Below are 21,315 nucleotides of genomic sequence, written 5' to 3' on the forward strand. Positions count from 1 at the left end.
AAACATACCTCCCGCAGTACAGTTCGCACTGTAATGCGGGCCACCACAAAACTCGCAGCCCAACGCTCACGCGTGAACCCAAGATCCTGAGTTGGTCGATCTTCTTGGCTAGAAGCTCCACTTGAGCTGCCAAGGCTGCTGTAGAGTCCACTTGGTTGACCACTCCTTGTCTTCCTGGTCGGTTCCTAGAGGATTGCCATTGATAGTTGTTCATGGCCATTTCCTCTATCAAGTTCTGAGCTTGCTCGGGCGTCTTACTGTTTAGCGCCCCACCTGCTGCAGCATCCACCATCTGCCTCGTTGCGAGGTTCAACCCGTAGAAGGTCCGAACTGCATCCACACCGGCAATCCGTGATGTGGGGCAGCATCTCAAAAGATCTTTAAATCTCTCCCATGCATCGACATGCTTTCATCATCAAACCGCACAAAGAAGATATGTCATTTCTAAGTTTAGCAGTTTTAGCGGGAGGAAAATACTTATATAAAAATTTTTCAGCCAACGCCTTCCGGTGTAGTGATCACCATTGTGGAAGAGATTGCAACCATCTCTTTGCTCTGTCCCTCAAGGAAAATGGAAACAATCTCGGTACCGAATGGCATCATCTAGTTGTTCCATTAATTTTGAATGTGTCACAAATCTCCAAAAGTTGGAGATATGTGCATTGGGATCCTCACGAGCAATCCTCCAAACTGCACGCTTTGTTGGATCATCTGGATAACATTGGCCTTTATCTCAAAATTGTTGGCCGCTACAGCAGGTCTGACTATACTAGTTTTCGTCCCATCCAAAGATGGTCGAGAAAACTCGTACATCGTCCTCTGATCCTCATCGGCGTGGGGGTCATGGTTTTCCATCGTGTCTAGTCTATCCACAGGTATCTCAACCTCAATCTCCTCCTCTTCTAATTGCAACCTCTTCCTTAAGAGTCCGAGGATCGTTCGGATCGGATAGAGGCTCTACAAGATTCGAGTTTGAGCTCCTGGTCATAAACTACCTGAAACCAAAAGTCCACACAACCACCGATCAACAAAAAAAATATAATAATAAATAATAATAGAATTAAAGAATAAATGAATAAAACAAATAATGACTAAATTAACACAAAACAATTCACTCTAGTTCATCAAGAACGGCCAAAAACTTGATGGGTTCTTTATGCAACCTACACCCAAGGCGTTGAACCCACCGATGCAGCCCTAGCACTAGTGAGTATCAAGGTCGTATCCCTGGAGATCGGGTGAACCTAGAGTTACTACCGCTATGTTATCTAGTCCGAAATAGGGTGTGAAAGTTCTAACATACCGGTAATGGTTATGAGTGCAATTAAGTAAATGAAGGACAACAATGGACAATTAAAAGACAATTGTAAAGAGAGAAATAAATCCAAAAGGGAGCCTAAGTGATGGAATTCTAAAGATGAATTTTATGGATTGCCGATCTTGCTTACCCGTGCCTAAATCCCTGAATTGAATCCCGGTTCCTCTCTCGAGCTTACTGGGATTCCTAAACCCTGCACTAACCTAATGGAATCTCTTCCTATCAGATTACTACAAATTAGCATTAAGTATGATTTAAGACTATTAAGAGTTGTTAGTTCTTAATCCGACGAGTAAATCAACCTCATCTCTAAGTGTTAACTACCAGTCCTTACTATTTAAAATCCAGTTGTAACAAGAATTTCTCAATGTCAAGAAACAACCTAATAAACAATTAATCCAACGTCTCAAATTAACTGCATCAAACTTTTATTACTGAATAGCAAGAAGATTGCAAGAATGACAATTATAAAAAACTAACAATTAAGCATAATCCATCAGCAAAGGTGAACCCTAATGGATTCAAAAGATCTAGCTGCTCATGTTCATAGTTAAAGCAATTAAAGAACAAAATAAGGAAAAACAAATTAAAGGTATGTACACCCTTCTCTTTCAAGCTGAATGAGAAACCCTAAATTTGCAAATTCAAAATCTCAAACCCTAGTTGCCTCTTGAATGCTCCCAAAGTTTGTCTTGATCTTCAATTCGATGTTGGAATAAGTGGAATCCCCCTTCAATTGATGAAAATTGATCTCTCCTACAATTGAGGTATAGGAAATATTTGATTAAGTGTGTGTCTTGGAATTGAGTCCAAAAATCGTCTTTTCAATTAGAATTCAAAATCGCCTATATAGTTGATTCGGCCGAGTCCGTCTTGATTCAAAGACCGAGTCCAGCCGTAGGCCGAATCAGGAGTCTGTTGCCGAGCCACCACAGGTCGTGCCCAAGGCGGTCGATCCGCCGTGCGTCTTTGAAATGGCACAATTGGGGATAGTCTCTTGATAATTCAAAGGAGTCCGTGCCGCTCAACCCTCGGGATGCTTGTTCTCGCCCAATTTGATGGATTTTGCTCCGTAATCCCACGTGATTTCCCTCGACATCGATGGTGTCCTTCGAAATGACTTGGAAAGGGAAACAAAAGACAGTGATTCTAGCATAAAACGGGATAATCATGCATAAAAATGTGAACAATCGGGCATGAAAACATGTATAGTATGATGCTTATCATATTTCATTTAATTTTATAAAAATCTATTCCTTTTACAAAAAGTTACAATAATCTTTTATTAGTTAATTTTAAAATATCAAATTAGTTTCGAGCTTTAACCTTTCAAATGATTGGTCAAATATTCATCTAAATTGTATTATATTATGTTTTAAAAAATATATAAAATCTATTTCTCATATATAATACTACTCATTAATTCTTCTATAACATTTAACATAAAATAAGAAATAAAATCTTAATAAAAGTGATAAAAAAGAAGAAGCAAAGAACCAAAAAAAAAATTGATTCAAAATCAAAAAATTAAACTGACAAAATAAGTTAATCAAATCGGCGACTTATATATATATATATATATATATATATATATATATATATATATATGGGGTTAACTGCCTGCGATATAGAACCTATAGTCATAGGTGTAACCTTATGTTCAATATTAAAATTCACAATTGAAGCATCCGAGGCTGCATTAATTGGGGAGACCGAAAATAAGGAATTGTTTTATTTATAAACTTATAAACTTCACCTTCAACAAGCATAGAGTTATTTCAAGTCTTTCTATCCCGATTAATGTGTCTTTCTCCTAAGACTTGAAACAGTAAATAAAAAGATCATATATATATATATATATATATATATATATATATATATATATATAGAGATAGAATTCATATAGTTAGAGCTAATGTAATTAAAAAATTATAAAATTTATTACTATATTTAGTTAAAAATATAAAATAATTTTTAAGATATGTGATAAATGATATATTAAATATATTATAAGTTATAATACATATTTTTTCACTATAATGGATATTGGAAAGAAAATACAATGTATATAAATTTTAATATAAAATGCATTCTCATATCATTTTGTATGTTTTGTGTATTGACTATTATATGAAAATAGGTATATAAAGAGAATACATCAATGATATATTATATTAAAAAAACTTATTTTGTACAAAAATATAAAAAAAAAGTTTCCAAAGTATAAAGTGTCACGACCCCACCCGTGGGCCCGTGACCGGCACTAGGGAATGGGTAGGCTTAAGGCCACCGAAACCCGTAGTAAGCCTGACACTTACTGATTTAAACCAATCTCATCTCAAATTAATATTATTAAAGCCACAATTTATCTTAATAGTTACACTTTACAAAATTACTTCGGTCTACCAGAAAAACTAGGCGAGACCCGAAGCTCAGAAAATTTACAACTGATACATTTACTATTACTACTGCGGAGAATCTAAGATTTACCAATTTACATACCAAATTAAATACATCACCCGATGATGAAGGAGTCGGGTTATTGAATAAGAGTCGCGAGAGGACTATGATCACAAATCGAAAGAAAAAATGAGGACCCGAGAGTGAGTTAAAATCAAATAATCTAGAGACTATTGCTTCTTCTCAAAAAAAAAATATAGATTATTCAAATCAGTATATCAAACCATACTATAATCATACCCTACTATTTTCTTCGCATAAAATATTAATCATTCGAATCAAAATATCAACCATGCAAGTAAATACAATCCATATTATAATCATACCATAATAAATTAATAAATAAATAAATAAAAATATATTTTTACTTTTACGGGACGAGTGGCTCGGTAGAACCCTAAACCCCAAAATCTAGTAGTCATTCGGCTCTCTTAATCCAATAAGACTGGCGCCCCGAGAGCAATGCTCGACCAGGGACCTTACCTCCAGTCTGGTCACTTAAGTATCCAAATAAGAAATCTAGTAGCCATTCGGCTCTCTTAATCCAATAAGACTGGCGCCCCGAGAGCAATGCTCGACCAGGGACCTTACCTCCGGCAATCAACTGAACTCAGCCCAGTGAGCAATGCTCGATCATGGCAAACAAATCCATAATAACCTTATGTCCATAATCATTACCGGTGCGCATGCGGTCCTGATGCAACCCACCAGGTGGCATGTTCTACGAAAGCCACATTTCCCAAAACGCAATCATCACATTTAATAAATATCATTGTTTAATGAAATCATTCAACACATATCGAAATAAAGATTAATAATTTAGGATAAGGCTACGTGCAATTCGTGTCGACAGAATAATAATATCTGTATTATTATAACGTTACTAATAATAATATTTATATTATTTTCAATAATTAATAGTCTAGTGAAATTATTTACGTTGCGATACTAATAACCATATTATGCATAAACTTTCAAAATAGCATATTAAATCAGACTTAGCAATAGTGCAATGATTAAATAACTTTAACTCACAGGATTGGGCGACCTCCTAGCCTCGGTTGGGCGAGCGAGCCCGACAATCTAGTCACGGAAAACAATTTATCAAAACGATGAAACAATTACAATAGATCCTAGGTCTAGATTCCTAGGGTGACTGTCTAAGAATCTCGACTCGGAGAATTCTCACCGAAAATCCGTGCGAACCTCCCTTACAACACGAACATTACCCCCCGTAAAAACGGGTCTAGGACCTGCCAGAAAAACACTCCAAATATCCAACAATTTAAACAATGGGAGTCGGGTCTCCAAACTTCACTATTTCCCGACTCCGCCACACGCGACAAAACACAAGGCAGTCAACTGACAAACAATTATTTTTGACTCACAATAACATCAAATACACAATATAATCCAATAGACACAATTAAACCAAGAATTTCTAAAATTAACAGGCCAAAGAAAATATTGGCTTCGCCTCGCCACGAGTCCGATGGCGATCCCCGCCCGATTTTTCAATCCGACACCCGATCACCCGGAGAGATTTACGGACGATCTCGACCGTCGATTTAAACGGCCCGATCGCCACGAAACCGGTGCCATCGCGAAGCTTGGTGAGGAGAGCGATCGTCCGCCGAACTCTCCTCCGGCCACCAAAACCGATCGCCACCGAAGTCGAACGACCTTGGCCGCCACACGCGATTCCTCACGCCCTGCTTTGGCCCCGCTGCCAGCATGCGTCCCTGCCACGCTGCCTCTCTCTCTCTCTTCCGTGTACGCTCTCTCTCTCTCTCTGCTTTCTCTCTCCCCGATTCCATTTCTTTCAATATCGACATTAGGCCCCCGAACTTTTCCTTACTACAATTTGGTCCCTCAACTTTCTTAATTACTTACAATTTCATCCCGCAGAATTCCAATTTGACTCCCAAACTTCTTTTTAGCCTTTCAATTAAGCCCTTAACTAATTAATTTGGGCCGTTGAAAATACACAATTACAAAAATACCCCTGACCGACATATTTATTTACGAAAATACCAAACTCACAAATTTCCATTAAACCCTCACAAAAATAAAATTATACTTTCAATCCTTATTCCAAAATAAATTTCCAATTTAGTCCTAACACACAATTAAATTAAATAATCAATTTCCAACTCAAAATTTAATACTACTAATCAATTATAATACCAATTTTCCCAAAATTCTTTTATAAAAACATCCTTTATAATTTCTTCCAAAATTTTTCAATATATAATTTTACTTATATAAATATGCATTTGGAAAAAAAATTTGAATAACCAAAATATAATCATTTCTCAAATAGTTTACTTAATTACTCCTTAAAAATCAAACTAATTGGATATGGAAAATAACTCATTTATTAAATATATAAAAAATTCCGGGTGTTACATAAAGTAAACAGTATATACTAAGAATACGACGAGTTTATTTCAGGTAAATGATACTCTGATTCTCATTGAGTTTTCTTCACTTAAATTTTTAAAATTATCTTTTTATATTTTTTGATATACAGACACAATACTTCTTTTTCTTCACAAAAATGAGCTTAGTAACAAATTCTATATCAAGTTAGAAATAGTTATCCACGATTACAAATAGAAAACACTACAAGCCTCATGTTCTATATAGAATTAAAGAAAAAAAATTACTTCACTAAATACCCTCTATGCATAACTGCTACAGAAATTCAATCACAATACAACTACTTTACATTAAATTCAAAGAGAGCAAATTTATAATTTATAATAACTAAAGAATCAATAACTATTCTTAAAAATCTTTTGACAAATCAAAACATTTCAAATTACAACGACTAAGCAAACATGATAATATAAACCATTGTTAAGCAAATTGGAGAAGCAAAACGTGAATGTCGTGATAGATGATTTATACCAAGTTCATTTCGAATATATGAAAGATATCATCGAAGTATATTACATGTATATTCAGCTTATATTTAAATAGACTTTTAAACTTAACATTATATAGTGTACTTTGAGTATATAATAAGTATCTACTACCTTTTTTAAATCATAAAACCATAAAATTAATTTTGAAATTATATGTGATTCATGTACAAATTGTACAACACTTTTAAATTGAAAGTTATATTAATATAAAAATATGAACAAAATAATAATAGATTATAAAAAAGGGTCAAAGAAAATATAAAAAAGATTTTAAAGTATATAGTAAAAAGTATACAATAAGTATATATTTTTAAAATCTAAAAAGTTTATTAAAAATAAGTTTACTTAATTTATATATATAGTATTATTCATTAGTCTTTTTATATTTATTTTAATAGAAAAAAATTTTATGTCCTATATTTTTCAAAAAAATTATATATATATATTTTTTTATTTTAGTTTTATTAATATTTTAACTCTTATATATATATATATATATATAAATTTAGTTATTTTTATTACTTATTAAGTTGAACTAATAAAACTTTTGCATATTGCAAGTTATTTTTGTATATTTTATATTCATGATTCAATTTTTAGAATTCTTATTTTTATTTTTATATTCTTATTTCTTGTCTTTTCACAAAAATATATATGAATTTAAATATCTATTTTATATATTGATTATTATATTCATATAAATATTAAAAAAAGAATAAATTGATAATAGATTAAAAAAATTTCAAAAAAATATAAAATAAATTTAAAAAACCAGTAAAAAATATATAATGAATATATAACTAGCATAATTCAGATATATCATACTCTGATTATTACTGATTTTCACATTCCGATCATAAAATCATCTTCTATTTTATTTTTATGTACAAATATAGACATATAATCTTTATTTTTCTTCACCGCAACACACAATAAAAGAAATCAGATATGTAAATTTTAATATAAAGAGTATTATATTATCAAAGGACTTTAGTTTTTTAAACTTGGTAAAGATAATATAAGACAAATCAAAATCAATACGGAGCAAAAAAAAATAGCTTTGCCATCATCATCACCATCACCACCATCACCATTTGATTTTTTTTTTTTTTAAGACACAACGTCAATATTTTTCTTTGAAGAGGAATCATCAATATTCTTTTTACAATCAAAATCTCCAATTTCTTAAAAGATAAATTATATTTTGCATCATATTTTCAATGTGTTAATCCAAAATTGAAAAGATCTCTTGCATAAACAAATTAACCACTAATTTTCAAGTAATAGTCAAAAATTTCAAATAGGACTGGCAATTCGTATCGTGTTGTGTCTAATTGTATTGTTTAAAATACGTGTATAATATAAAAATAGCTAATCCAAACATGCATCGTTTAATTAATTGTGTCAAAACATCAAAATTAAACACAAATACATTTATTAACTAGATTAAACGGGTCAACCCGTTTATTATTAAATAAAAAATAATTATTTATAATCTAAAAATATATATTTAATTAATTATAAAATGACTTAAGTTTTGAATTATGAATTTAAAACATAACTATATTTTTACAAGTGATAAAATTATTTATATAAATTATTATTTTAAATAAATATATTTAATTGTATCACTCACGGGTTAGATAAATCAACCTATTTAAACCTAATACTTTTTTATAGTGACCCGTTTATGGATCGAACCTATTTATTCTAAATTTAAACTGTTTAACTACGTATCGTTTTAATTGGGTCGTGTTAATAATTACAAGTCTTAGTTTTAAAGAAAAAAAAAAGAAGAAAAAGAACAAGAAAAAAATTAGAAAAACAAAGAGTATGAAGGGAAGAAATTGTGAAAGAGTCCAAAAATTGCTAAAGGACAAAAAAGAAAACAATACTGCTATAACAGCGTAAAAAGGAAAAGAGGAGAAAGCATAAAAATAAAAATCAAAACTCAATGTATGAAAGTAACAAGAAAGAAAAGAGCGTTCCCCGTGTAATTTTCTAAAAAAATTTTGAGAATAAAGAATTCAATCTGAGCAGACCAATGGAAAGCCCACATATCAGGAGTCTAGATGTACAATTATTTTGGCCAAAAAGTGGCTGAACAATTCTAGATCGTCGTTTGAAGTTTCGGAACCGACGAGCTTGATCAAAGGTGAAACGATGAAAATCGAGACTGAGCTTTACTGTCCTAAAGTTTTTCGATGTGGAAAACTCATTTTCAGTGTCTAATTATTCATTGGAGGTCAGAAAATGGTTGTTTCAAAGGTGACAACCAATTTTGGATGTTTCTGGTAAAACCAAGGGTGGAACTGAGTTGGCGACGTCGAGAAGAGGTTGTGGTAGGAATTCCACAATCAATGGTGGCTAGACGGCAAGGATATGACGAGAGAGGGAGGGGCGGCAATGGGTGACTCATGGAGAGGGAGAGGGGTAGAGGAAGGGCCAAACTGAAATTTTTCTTTTCCCAGAATTTCAGTTAGATATTTTCTTATAAGAAAAGATAGCCACAGTACCCAAATTATAAATCCATTTATCTATATATAACGTATTTTATTAATTGGGGATTAAATGATAATTTCACAATTTTAATGTCCAATTAAGCGATAAGTCATTAATTTTCAATGCTCAGTCACCAAAAATATATTTTAACTTGGAAAACTATAAAATAATATATTTTTTTAATTTAATTTATATCAGGATAAAAATTTAAAATAAAAATAAAATAAAACTCAGTATACTAAAATAAAAGAATTTAAGAAAAATATAACAATTTAAATATAATTAATGATAAATAAAGTATCACGTCTAAACATGTCTTAAGATATTTAGTGGTCTAAGAAATATTAAATTACTAAAATACTCTTAGAAAAATAATATTTAATTAAAATAAAAATTCAAATTATTACACTACATATATCTGTAATGATCGCAAGTGACTTATTGATAATGTGCTTATAAACATGCATGAGCAATTTTTTGTACATTTATGCTCATTCTGGTACACGTGTGTGGTTGGGAATAGAGTTAGGAATTCTAGTTCCCTTCTAATAGTGTGGTTCATATTAGATACTGAGAGTCAACGATCGCCTAGGAAGTCGAGTTGACGGTGCACGCATAGTTGAGGCTCTTCGAGGACTGTAAGGTAGAAATTGTAAGTTCTACATGTCAACTAAGATAGGTAATATCACATATATACTTGCGTGTTAGCCTCCTAGTACCTTGTATTTCATGCCTAATGTATTTGATGGACACGAGTATGAAAAATGCACCATGAGACATAAGTGATATGACCCTATGACCACTATATTTCATTTGATACCAAAGTTCAATTATTATTATCTAACATACACATTAATGATTCGCAACTATACATTACACCAGTTTCTTATTACGGTTTCTAAACGTCTGATAGTTGTTTGCCACCGATAGTTGTTCATATTTTTATTTGGTTCCAGCCTTCGCGCTTACTATTTATTTAGCGCCCCACCAGCCTGCTGCTGCTGGTCACCAAAGATACTGCATGCGTTGCAAGGTTCAACCCGTAGAAGGTCCGAACTGCATCCATACCGGCAATCCGTGATGTGGGCGTGATCTCAAAAGATCCTTAAACCTCTCCCATGCATCGACATGCTTTCATCATCAAACTGCATAAAAGAAGATATGTCATTTCTAAGTTTTGCAGTTTTAGCGGAGGAAAATACTTGTATAGAAATTTTTCTGGCCAACTCCTTCCGGTAGTGATACCACATTGTGGAAGAGATTGCGACCATCTCTTTGCTCTGTCCCTCAAGGAAAATGGAAACAATCTCGGCCCGAATGACATCATCGGTTGTTCCATTTATCTTGAATGTGTCACAAATCTCTAAAAAGTTGGAGATATGTGCATTTGGGATCCTCACCGGGCAATCCTCCAAACCGCACGCTGCCTTTGGATCATCCGGATAACATTGGCCTTTATCTTAAAATTGTTGGCTTGCAGAATTGACTATACTCGTTTTCTCGTCCCATCTAAAGAGGGTCGAGCAAACTCGTACATGGTCCTTTGATCATCATCGGCTGGGGTTGAGGTTTTCCATTCGTCAACTCCTTGAACTCGAACTGTAACTCTGTCCTCCTCCTCATTGGTGAAGCGCGTCTCAATAATCGAGAGAGCACTCGGGTCGGGATAATGGTGCTATAGGATCGGGGTTAGAGCTCCCCGGTCATATACTACCCCAAACCGACAACCAAACAACCACCAATCAATTAAAAATAATATAATAATAAATAATAAAAAAATAAAGAATAAATGAATAAACAAACAATGACTAAATTAACACAAAACAATTCACTCTAGTTCACCAATTCTGTTGTTTCTCCCGTAGAAGCGCCAAAAACTTGATGGGCTCTTTATGCAACCTACACCCTAAGGCGGTGAACTCTGAGTGCAACCTAGCACTAGTGAGTATCAAGGTCGTATCCCTGGAGATCGGGTGAACCTAGAGTTACTACTGTTTACTATGTTATCTAGTCTGAAATAGGGTGTGAAAGTTCTAACATACCAGCTAATGGTTATGAGTACAAATAAGTAAATGAAGGACAACGAATAATCAAAAGAAAATTGCAAGGAGAAAAACAAGCCCAAAAGGGAGCCTAAGTGATGGAATTCTAAAGATGGATTTTATGGATTGCCGATCTTGCTTACCCGTGCCTAAATCCTGAATTGAATTTCGGTTCCTCTCTCGAGCTTACCGAATTCCTAAACCTGCACTAATCTAATGGAATCTCTTCCTATCGGATTACTACAGATCAGCATTAAGTATGATTTAAAACTATTAAGAGTTATTAATTCTTAATTTGGCGAGTAAATCAACCTTATCTCTAAGTGTTAACTACTAGTCCTTACTATTCAATGTCCAGTTGTAACAAGCATTTCTCAATGTCAAGAAACAACCCAATAAACAATTAATTCAACGTCTCAAATTAACTGAATCAAACTTTTATTACTAAATAGCAAGAAGATTGCAAGAATGACAATTATAAAACTAACAATTAAGCATAATCCATCAACAAAGGTGAACCCAATGGGTTCAAAAGATCTAGCTACTCATGTTCATGGTTAAAGCAATTGGGGAACAAAATAAGGAAAAGAAAATTAAAGGCATGTACACCCTTCTCTTTCAAGCTGAATGAAAAAACCCTAAATTTGCAAATTCGAAATCTCAAACCCTAGTTGCCTCTTGCTCGATTTGAGAACTAATCAGCGAACCTCGCCCAATCTTCAATCTATGAAGGGAATCCGATTGAAACCTTGATCCAAGTCTCATTTTTTCTTGGTTTCAGCTCAGAAAATCCTTAAAGAGAGAAAAATTAGGGTTTTGGACGTTCTAACCCTAGCCTCCTTTTTCTTTCCTCTCTTCGTTCTTTTAATTATTTCTCCCTGTCGCCGCCAACACGGCCGTGTTCTTGGCCGTGTTGGGGACACGGGCTGGTGTTCCTGGCCGTGTTACTCTCTGTGGCCGTGCTCCCTAAAAACTTCCTTTTCTTTGATGTTTTGATGCACGCAACACGACCGTGTTGATGCCCGTGTTAGGAACACGGCCAGTGTTGAAACCAACACGGCCATGTTCAACTTCCTGATGCTCGTACTTAGCTTGTTTCGGCAGCTTTGACGTCCAATTATGCTCCAATTCTTTCCTTTTTCATTCTTTGACTTCTTTTGGACCTAATGCACACAAGCAGATACATAAGGTGAGTGTTGATACCAATTCATATCCAAATATCCATAAAATCAATTTTAAAAACCCCATTTAGATGTGTGTATTTTACGCACATCAGTTGACATTATGCATTTTACTTATTAGCCAATCCTAAGTATTTTTCAATACAGTGGCATACTCTAGATGAACTTTAGAATGGTAATAGAATGCCATCATCAACCTGGAATTCCTTCGCAATAGTGATTAGGGGAACTTTAGAACAAATAATATTTTTAGTACCAATAAATCTAACATGCTCAAAAGGTTCAATTTCATCAAGCAAAACAGCTTCATTCTTCATTAACTCAATCTTTGTATCTTCATTAACAAAAAACTCTTCATTGTTGAATTTATTCAGAGGTAGCAAATCATTGTCTTCCTCGCCATCTTCAATTATCACATCTTCAGAATCTACATTGACTTCAGTAGAGCAATTTACCTCATTTACATCATCGATGTTAGTGTTTAATGATGGCTTTATCTTTAAGATGTTTAAGAAAGCTATTAGTCAACATCTTGAACTCTTCAAGCTCATGCTTAAATGCTTCAAGACTGATTCTTAAAGATTTATTCTCCTTGGACAATTCATTAACAAAAACTTGACTTGGTTGTCTATCTAATCTCTTAGGTTTAGATTTAGAAGAATAAAAATTCTGTTTACAATCTTCATAACGATCATTTCATTGACCATACATCTTATCATAAGATTGATAACGAATATTTCGATATTGTCTAATGAACTCAGCTTCATGAAACATTTCTTTTTTTCTTTACGTCTAAGGATGAAATAAAGATGAAAATAAAGAACCACAAAGACGTCTGAAGGAAAGAACAAAAAATATGATATGGAATTTGAAGGAAAAGAAAAAAAAACAGCATAAAGAGATTAACAAGAAGGGACAATAAAAATTCATTTAATGAACACAAAAGTGTAAATTTTAGAAAAAAGAGTACTTAGAAGGACAAAATTGAAACAAGAAGAATTCGACACAAAAAATAATGAAGAAGATGAGAAACTTCAATAACACACAAAACACAAAGATAAGCAAACCTTAGCTTGAAGCAAGCTCTGATACCAAATGATAGGAAATCATCATCTTAGCAACCATACACCCTAATAACTAATGAGTTATGATACATATGGAATGCAAGAAAACACCCTCCAATCAAGATGATTCCAAAACCCAATGATCTCCTCAAGTGAAGTTAGGGAAAACTAGTTCCAACAATGAAACTAGCACTTGAATTCAACTCCAAACGCCACAAACCAAGTATGATTTGATAAGTTAAGAATCAAACATAAGATTTTAGTTAGAGAACGCCATAAACTAAAAAAATAGTTTGATAAGTTCTAAGTTCATGCAAGAACTTAAGCAAAAGCACTCACAAAAAGCAAATAAAGATTATCATTCATCAATTATCTCTAACAATCATGGTCCTCTTATTAGGGCAATCACGTGCATAATGACCATGTCCAAGACACTTAAAACACTTCAAGCTTCTAGATTGATTAGCTTGATTCTCAACTTTGTTTTTGCTGCCTATTTTATTTTTATTCTTATTCTCATCCACTTTAGGCTTAGCAAATTTATCATCCTTTTTACTCCAATTCGATTTCCAATTAGAAGAACTAGAAAATCGAATTAAGTTTAGAATCAAACTTACTTGCACCTTTTTGCTTGAGTTGCCTTTCAATTTTCATGGCCACATTCACCATGTCCTCAAGCTCCACTTAATGTTGAAACTCCACAAGATCAGCAAAATATTCTTGTTTAGACCATTCAAGAATCTTGCCATGGTAGCCTCTCTATACTCCTCCATCTTTGCTTTAATCATAGCCATTGCTCTGATACCAAATGATAGGAAATCATCATCTTAGCAACCATACATCCCAATAACTAATGAGTTATAATATATACGGAATGCAAGAAAACACCCTCCAATCAAGATGATTCCAAAACCCAAGGATCTCCTTAAGTGGAATTAGGGAAAACTAGTTCCAACAATGAAACTAGCACTTGAATTCAACTCCAAACGCCACAAACCAAGTATGATTTGATAAGTTAAGAATCAAACACAAGATTTTAGTTAGAGAACGCCACAAACTAAAAAAATAGTTTGATAAGTTCCAAGTTCATGTAAAAACTTAAGCAAAAACACTCACAAAGAGCAAATAAAGATTATCATTCCTCAATTCATCTCCAACAATCATGGTCCTCTTATTAGGGCAATCACGTGCATAATGACCATGTGCAAAACACTTAAAACATTTCAAGCTTCTAGATTGATTAGCTTGATTCTCAACTTTATTTTTGCTGCCTATTTTATTTTTATTCTTATTCTCATCCACTTTAGGCTTAGCAAATTTATCAACCTTTTTACTCCAATTCGATTTCCAATTACAAGAACTAGAACTCGAATTAAGTTTAGAATCAAACTTACTTGCACCTTTTCGCTTGAGTTGCCTTTCAATTTTCATGGCCACATTCACCATGTCCTCGTGCTCCACATAAAGTTGCAACTCCATAAGATCATCAATATTCTTATTTAGACAATTCAAGAATCTTGCCATGGTAGCCTCTCTATCCTCCTCCATATTTGCTTTAATCATAGCCATTGCTCTGGTACCAAATGATAGGAAATCATCATCTTAGCAACCATACACCCCAATAACTAATAAGTTATGATACATATGGAATGCAAGAAAACACCCTCCAATCAAGATGATTCCAAAATCCAAGGATCTCCTCAAGTGAAGTTAGGGAAAACTAGTTCTAATAATGAAACTAGCACTTGAATTCAACTCCAAACGCCAAAAACCAAGTATGATTTGATAAGTTAAGAATCAAACATAAGATTTTAGTTAGAGAACGCCACAAACTAAAAAAATAGTTTGATAAGTTCCAAGTTCATGTAAAAACTTAAGCAAAAACACTCACAAAGAGCAAATAAAGATTATCATTCCTCAATTCATCTCCAACAATCATGGTCCTCTTATTAGGGCAATCACGTGCATAATGACCATGTGCAAAACACTTAAAACATTTCAAGCTTCTAGATTGATTAGCTTGATTCTCAACTTTGTTTTTGCTGCCTATTTTATTTTTATTCTTATTCTCATCCACTTTAGGCTTAGCAAATTTATCATCCTTTTTACTCCAATTCGATTTCCAATTACAAGAACTAGAACTCGAATTAAGTTTAGAATCAAACTTACTTGCACCTTTTCGCTTGAGTTGCCTTTAAATTTTCATGGCCACATTCACCATGTCCTCGTGCTCCACATAAAGTTGCAACTCCATAAGATCATCAATATTCTTGTTTAGACAATTCAAGAATCTTGCCATGGTAGCCTGATAAGCATCATACTACATATGTTTTCATGCCCGATTGTTTACATTTTTATGCATGATTATCCCGTTTTATGCTAGAGTCACATGTCTTTTGTTTCCTTTCTCGTTTCATGTCATTTTTGAAGGACACCATCAATAATCGAGGGAAATACGTGTGATTACGGACTAAAATCCATCAAATTGGGTGAGAACTAGCACCGAGGGATTGAGCACGCTGACTGACCCTACGGACCGTGTCTAGAGGTATCCCGTTGTGCCATTTATTACGACTTGTATTAGCACTGGCCTCTCAAAGCCGCGGCCTATGGTGGCTCGGCCACGGCAGGCGGCTTGAAGGGTCGGCACATAGACTCACATATTCAAGACGGCTCGGACTCATTTGAATCATCACACTTCGACTCATTGTCCAGGCCAATCAACTATATGGGCAATTTTGAGTTCTTTGAAGAGAGGGGGAGAAGAAGTGACATAGAGCCTCAAGTGAAGCTGTTCGGTTCTCGTGCATATTATTGAGTGCGAGTGAGAGTTGTGGGGAGTAAGAATCCTGAATCAAGGTTAGAGTGCAAAAACCGTAGTGGAAGTAATTCAAGAGGCAGTTTGGGAGATTAATCAAAGTGTAGATCCGGATTTGGGTATTCATCCAATTCGAGAGAAAAGGGTGTACATGTTTTATTTTCATTATTCTTTCATTGTAATTGATTTCCTAGATTGTTTTAAACATGAACATGTTTAGCTGGGACTGATTTAATCCATTGGGATTTCTTTACTATGTTGGCTTGATATTATATTGTTGGATTGTTTGAGTTGGTTTTGTATTCTTCGTGTTTTCGGTGATTAATAAGATTATGCATTATTCATGAGACGTTGTGAATTGTGATGTTTAGATTGCTTTATGAGATTGAGAAATCCGTTTGGCAATTGGAATTTTGAATAACAAGAACTGGTTAATAATCGCTTAGAGATAAGGATAATTAACTAGCCGGATTAAGAATTAACAAAGCTTAATAGAGGCGGATTAAAGCTTAATGCTAATTTAAGAATCAATCGTTAGGAAAAGATTCCAACCTTAGGTTATTAGGTTTAGGAATTGGTTATCTCGAGAGAAGGGAATTGACAATCAGAATTGCTAAAAATTCATCCACGGGTAGCATAATTAGACTCACCGATCCTTTATCTTTTGTTCGATTGCCAACTAGTTTAGATTCCCTTTGGGTTTGTCTTCTTGTCTTGATTATTTCACTTATCAATTACTCCTGCATCTCCCTCAAAACTTAGCTTGTAGTTAATAGTTAGTTTAGAATTTATTCATTATCCATTTTAGGTTAATATAACAAAGAACAAAGGAGTAACTCTGGGCCTTCACTTTCCGAGGAATACGACCTTGATACTCGCCATTAGTGCTGTGGGAATCGGACCTGTGGGTTCACCGCCCTTGGGGTGTAGGTTGCATAAAGAGCCCATCAAGTTTTTGGCGCCGTTGCCGGGGAACGTTTGAAAACTAGAGTGAAATTTGCTATTTGTTAATTTAGCCTTTTTTTTTCTTTCTTATTATTTTATGATTTTTATTTTTATTTGTTTAATTATTTTATTTTATTTGTACATATTTATTTAGTTTAAGTTTATGATTCGGATAGTGAATGATAAGGAGGTTCAATGCTAAATTCAAACTCTTTGTATGACACATTGGAAAATGGGATCGGGGAACCAAGAGAGTGCTAAAAATTGGGATGCCCGTGCATCTTTAGATGCTCGAGTGGAATCGTTTGCGGGGCTACCGATCAACTCTCTTCTCCTATCCTTTCATCTCAAGTCTTTTGTGAATTTTGTTGTGGTTTACATGTGTGTAATGATTGTCCATTGTATAATGATGTTGCTCATTGTTCTTATATCGTGAACAGGGTGAATTATCACGGAAGTTGGCCAAATGACTCATAGAAGCACTTACAATCAAGTGGAGCACTCATTCACCCTTGGATGGAGCTTAGATGACCAAGAACCACCGAAATTTGTGACTAATCTTGCACCATCAACTCAAGGTGAAGAGTTAGTGTTAGAGGAGGCCGATGATGAGGTTTATTGCAAGTCTTGAGGATAGATTCCAACAAAGCAGAGAGGTACTTAAAGGTCAACAAGCCTCAATTAAGAACATAGAGCATCAAGTAGGCTTGATCTTTCGCCACCGGGCGTAATGGGGAACTCCATTAAGGCTCTCTCGAATCAGAGCATTGCGCCATCACTTATGCTCGTCGGTAAGAATTTTTCGGTTTATCTACTATGTTTGGACGATGATGTCATGCGGGTGTGATTTCTTGAACATGGAGATGGAACCCGAGGAAAAGGAAGAGGCAAACATAAGCCCTCTGAAAGACTACCAACCGGAATGTACAGTTGATGATGTTGAGTTGCGATTAGAGGAATTGTTGATAGATTTTCCACAAGTCCCTTCAATGATGGAAGATGAGCACGAGTTATCCAATGAAGAAGTCTTGGAGGAGCTCGAGTTCTCTAACAAGTGAACCAAGCCAAGGGCCCCAGAAAACCATCAACACTCCACGTATGAAATTGCCCAACGTCGATCCTTCCAATTGTTGAAACTCTAGCTTTCAAATTGGAAGAGCCCTAGAGCATCATGACTACGTGCAATTATATGAGGAGCGAGTTTTGCCCATCATCGGGCAAACTGACTTGACTATCGGGAAGAGGAAGTTGACGATTATCCCTCTAAGCGGATATTTGAAGCCATTTGCTTGGAAGAAGGATGGATGGTGTCGCCAATCCCCACCGTTTGCTTTTCACCATGAGTCCAAATGAAGACTCATCACATAAAGAAGCGCTTTTGGGAGGCACCCCAAACTTTATCTTTAATCTTTAATATTTTAACCTTTTTGTTTTGAAACATTTTATTAGTTTTAGTTTTCATATTTTCAGTTTGATTTTATTTCTTTATTTTATTATTTTCAGATTCTACCAGGAGGTCTTGAATTTCAACATCGGCCTTGATGGATGATCAGGCGATCCCCTAGATCTTTTTATTTTTCTGCATTTATTTACTTTATTTTTCATACATGTCATGCACTTGGATTGTATTGCCTTTGTTCTCTTAGTTGAGCATTCCATGCGGGGTATCCATAACATTTTACACCGAGGGACAAGTGTGTTCTTCAAGTGTGGGGGTGCTTATGGGTAAACCTTAATCTCTCATATGGTTTTAATATATACGAAATTGCTATGGCTAGGTGTTGTGTATTTTTAGGGGATGTTAGGACAACGTGTTTTTATGCACTTGAGTATGCTATTTTTTGGTGATTGATGACTTGATTTATAGAATTGTAGTTACTTTTCTTTGTTGTTCATTGTCCTTGGAAAACAATTTATGGTGTTACACACATCAACCCCACCTCTTAGTGTTAAGCCGGTGTTATTTAATTATTTGATTGTCAATTTTAACTTAGAACGTTGATAATATCATATGCATGTGTTTCTTAAGTAATGATTCAATTAATGATGTTGCGAACCAGCGCACCTAATACCACACCGAAAGTGAGATTTTGAGCCGGTTGAGCATTCATTATACTTATGCTCTTTATATTTCTTGTTTGAGTGTGCATTGTACTTAACTTTGCTTTTAGAACTTGCTTTGTAATGCGTGTTGAAGTTACATGAATATTGTGAATACCATGAGATGATTTGAGCGATTTAGGATTCACTACATTTGACCAAAAGCCTATCACCTTATGTTTCCATTAGTTAGCCAGTTTTGAGCCTTAACCTTTTCTTCATAATCTACACCTATACACTCAATTATACCATTCTTTACATTTATCTTTCCTTTACCTTATACCGAATTTCTTTCCGTGATTTATTCAACTTTATGTGGGATTAAAATGCTAGTTGCTATGTTGGTAAATTCACTAAATCTTTTTGACATTTTAAATGCTCCCTTTGATCCAATTTGTATTTGTTATTCTTTATGTTTATTCGGAGTTGTATACGGGGCGGTTTAAATGCTAGTTCATTATTATAAAAAAAACAAAAAAAAAGAGAAAAAAAAAAAGAAAAAAAGAGAGAATATATAATAAACAAATCTCTTTAATTATTTATCTTTTATTGGATTTAGAGCATTCGGCGTTATTCTATGAAGTAGGATTTTAGTGAATGATTCTTTTTGTGATCTTAGGCATATAATCCTTTGAGCATATACTATTGTTTATCGCACAATTCAGACTTTCACACTTATCCAAATCTCCGTACCTTTACCTTAGCCCCATTTTAACCTTGGTAAAGACCCTTTGATTTTGGTATTTACTTATTCACAGTGAGCGAAGATATGATTTATGAGCAAGCTTATGGTGAGCGGGTCTTGTGCATTTGCTTTGGAGGATTTTATTATTCACACCTAATATACACGTTGAGCAACCTTGGTGAGTCCTTGTGAGGCATTGGTTCATGATGTTTGTGTTGAGTTGTCATTTAAGTTACTCATGCATTAATATTATTTCCATTCTTTGTTAATGATTTGTAATTTGATTTATGATTAGTATCCTTTCGAGATGTTTAATACTCTCTGTTGTGGACTAAAGGGGCAAAAGCGAGCGAAGCTGAAAATTGCTAATTGTAGTTTTATGGGGTGAGTTGTTAATCGCCGAGGACGATAGCTTAAGTATGGGGTAATTTGATAAGCATCATACTACACATGTTTTCATGCCCGATTGTTTACATTTTTATGCATGATTATCCCGTTTTATGCTAGAATCACTGTCTTTTGTTTCCTTTCCTGTTTGGTCATTTTCAAGGACACCATCAATAATCGAGGGAAATCACGCGTGATTCTGACCAAAATCCATCAAATTGGGTGAGAACCTAGCCCAGGGTCGAATGCTGACCGTAGTGCTGAATCAAGAGGCTATCCCCAATTGTGCCATTTCGCGATTGTAGACACGACCTCAGCCTTGGTGGCTCGGCCTGATTGAGCCAACTTGGAAGGAGTCGGCCTGGGACCAAATCCGAAGACTCGGTAGCAATGAATCATCATAGTATTTGAATCAACTATACGGGCAATTTTGAGTTCTTTGAAGAGAGGGAGAAGAAGTGACATAGAGCACAGAGTCGTTCGCCGCACAGCGCAGGAGTTGTCGGGGAGTCAAGAATCGAATCGCAAGGTTCGGAGTGCAAAAACCGTAGTGAAGCAATTCAAGAGGCGTTTGGGAGATTAATCAAAGTGTAGATCCGATTTGGAGTTCATCCAATTCGAGAGGAAAGGGTGTACATGTTTTATTTTCATTATTCTTTCATTGTAATTTATTTCCTAGATTGTTTTAAACATGAACATGTTTAGCTAGACTGATTTAATCCATTGGGATTTCTTTACTATGTTGGCTTGATATTATATTGTTGGATAGTTTGAGTTGGTTTTGTATTCTTCTTGTTTTTAGTATTAATAAGATTATGCATAATTCATGAGACGTTGTGAATTGTGATGTTTAGATTGCTTTATGAGATTGAGAAATCCGTTT

The 21,315-nt window shown here is 34.5% G+C and overlaps 2 non-coding genes across 2 annotated transcripts; both read left to right on the top strand.

Moving 5' to 3' along the window:
* Positions 1–346: 346 nt before the first annotated feature.
* On the top strand, positions 347–452 carry LOC125370242. Its single transcript, XR_007216214.1, has one exon. It is a non-coding gene; the product is annotated as a small nucleolar RNA R71 (small nucleolar RNA).
* Positions 453–10,282: 9,830 nt separating this feature from the next.
* On the top strand, positions 10,283–10,388 carry LOC112535052. Its single transcript, XR_003079257.2, has one exon. It is a non-coding gene; the product is annotated as a small nucleolar RNA R71 (small nucleolar RNA).
* Positions 10,389–21,315: the final 10,927 nt, after the last annotated feature.

This window comes from Ricinus communis, chromosome 5, assembly GCF_019578655.1.
Source record: "Ricinus communis isolate WT05 ecotype wild-type chromosome 5, ASM1957865v1, whole genome shotgun sequence".
Taxonomy (NCBI): domain Eukaryota; kingdom Viridiplantae; phylum Streptophyta; class Magnoliopsida; order Malpighiales; family Euphorbiaceae; genus Ricinus; species Ricinus communis.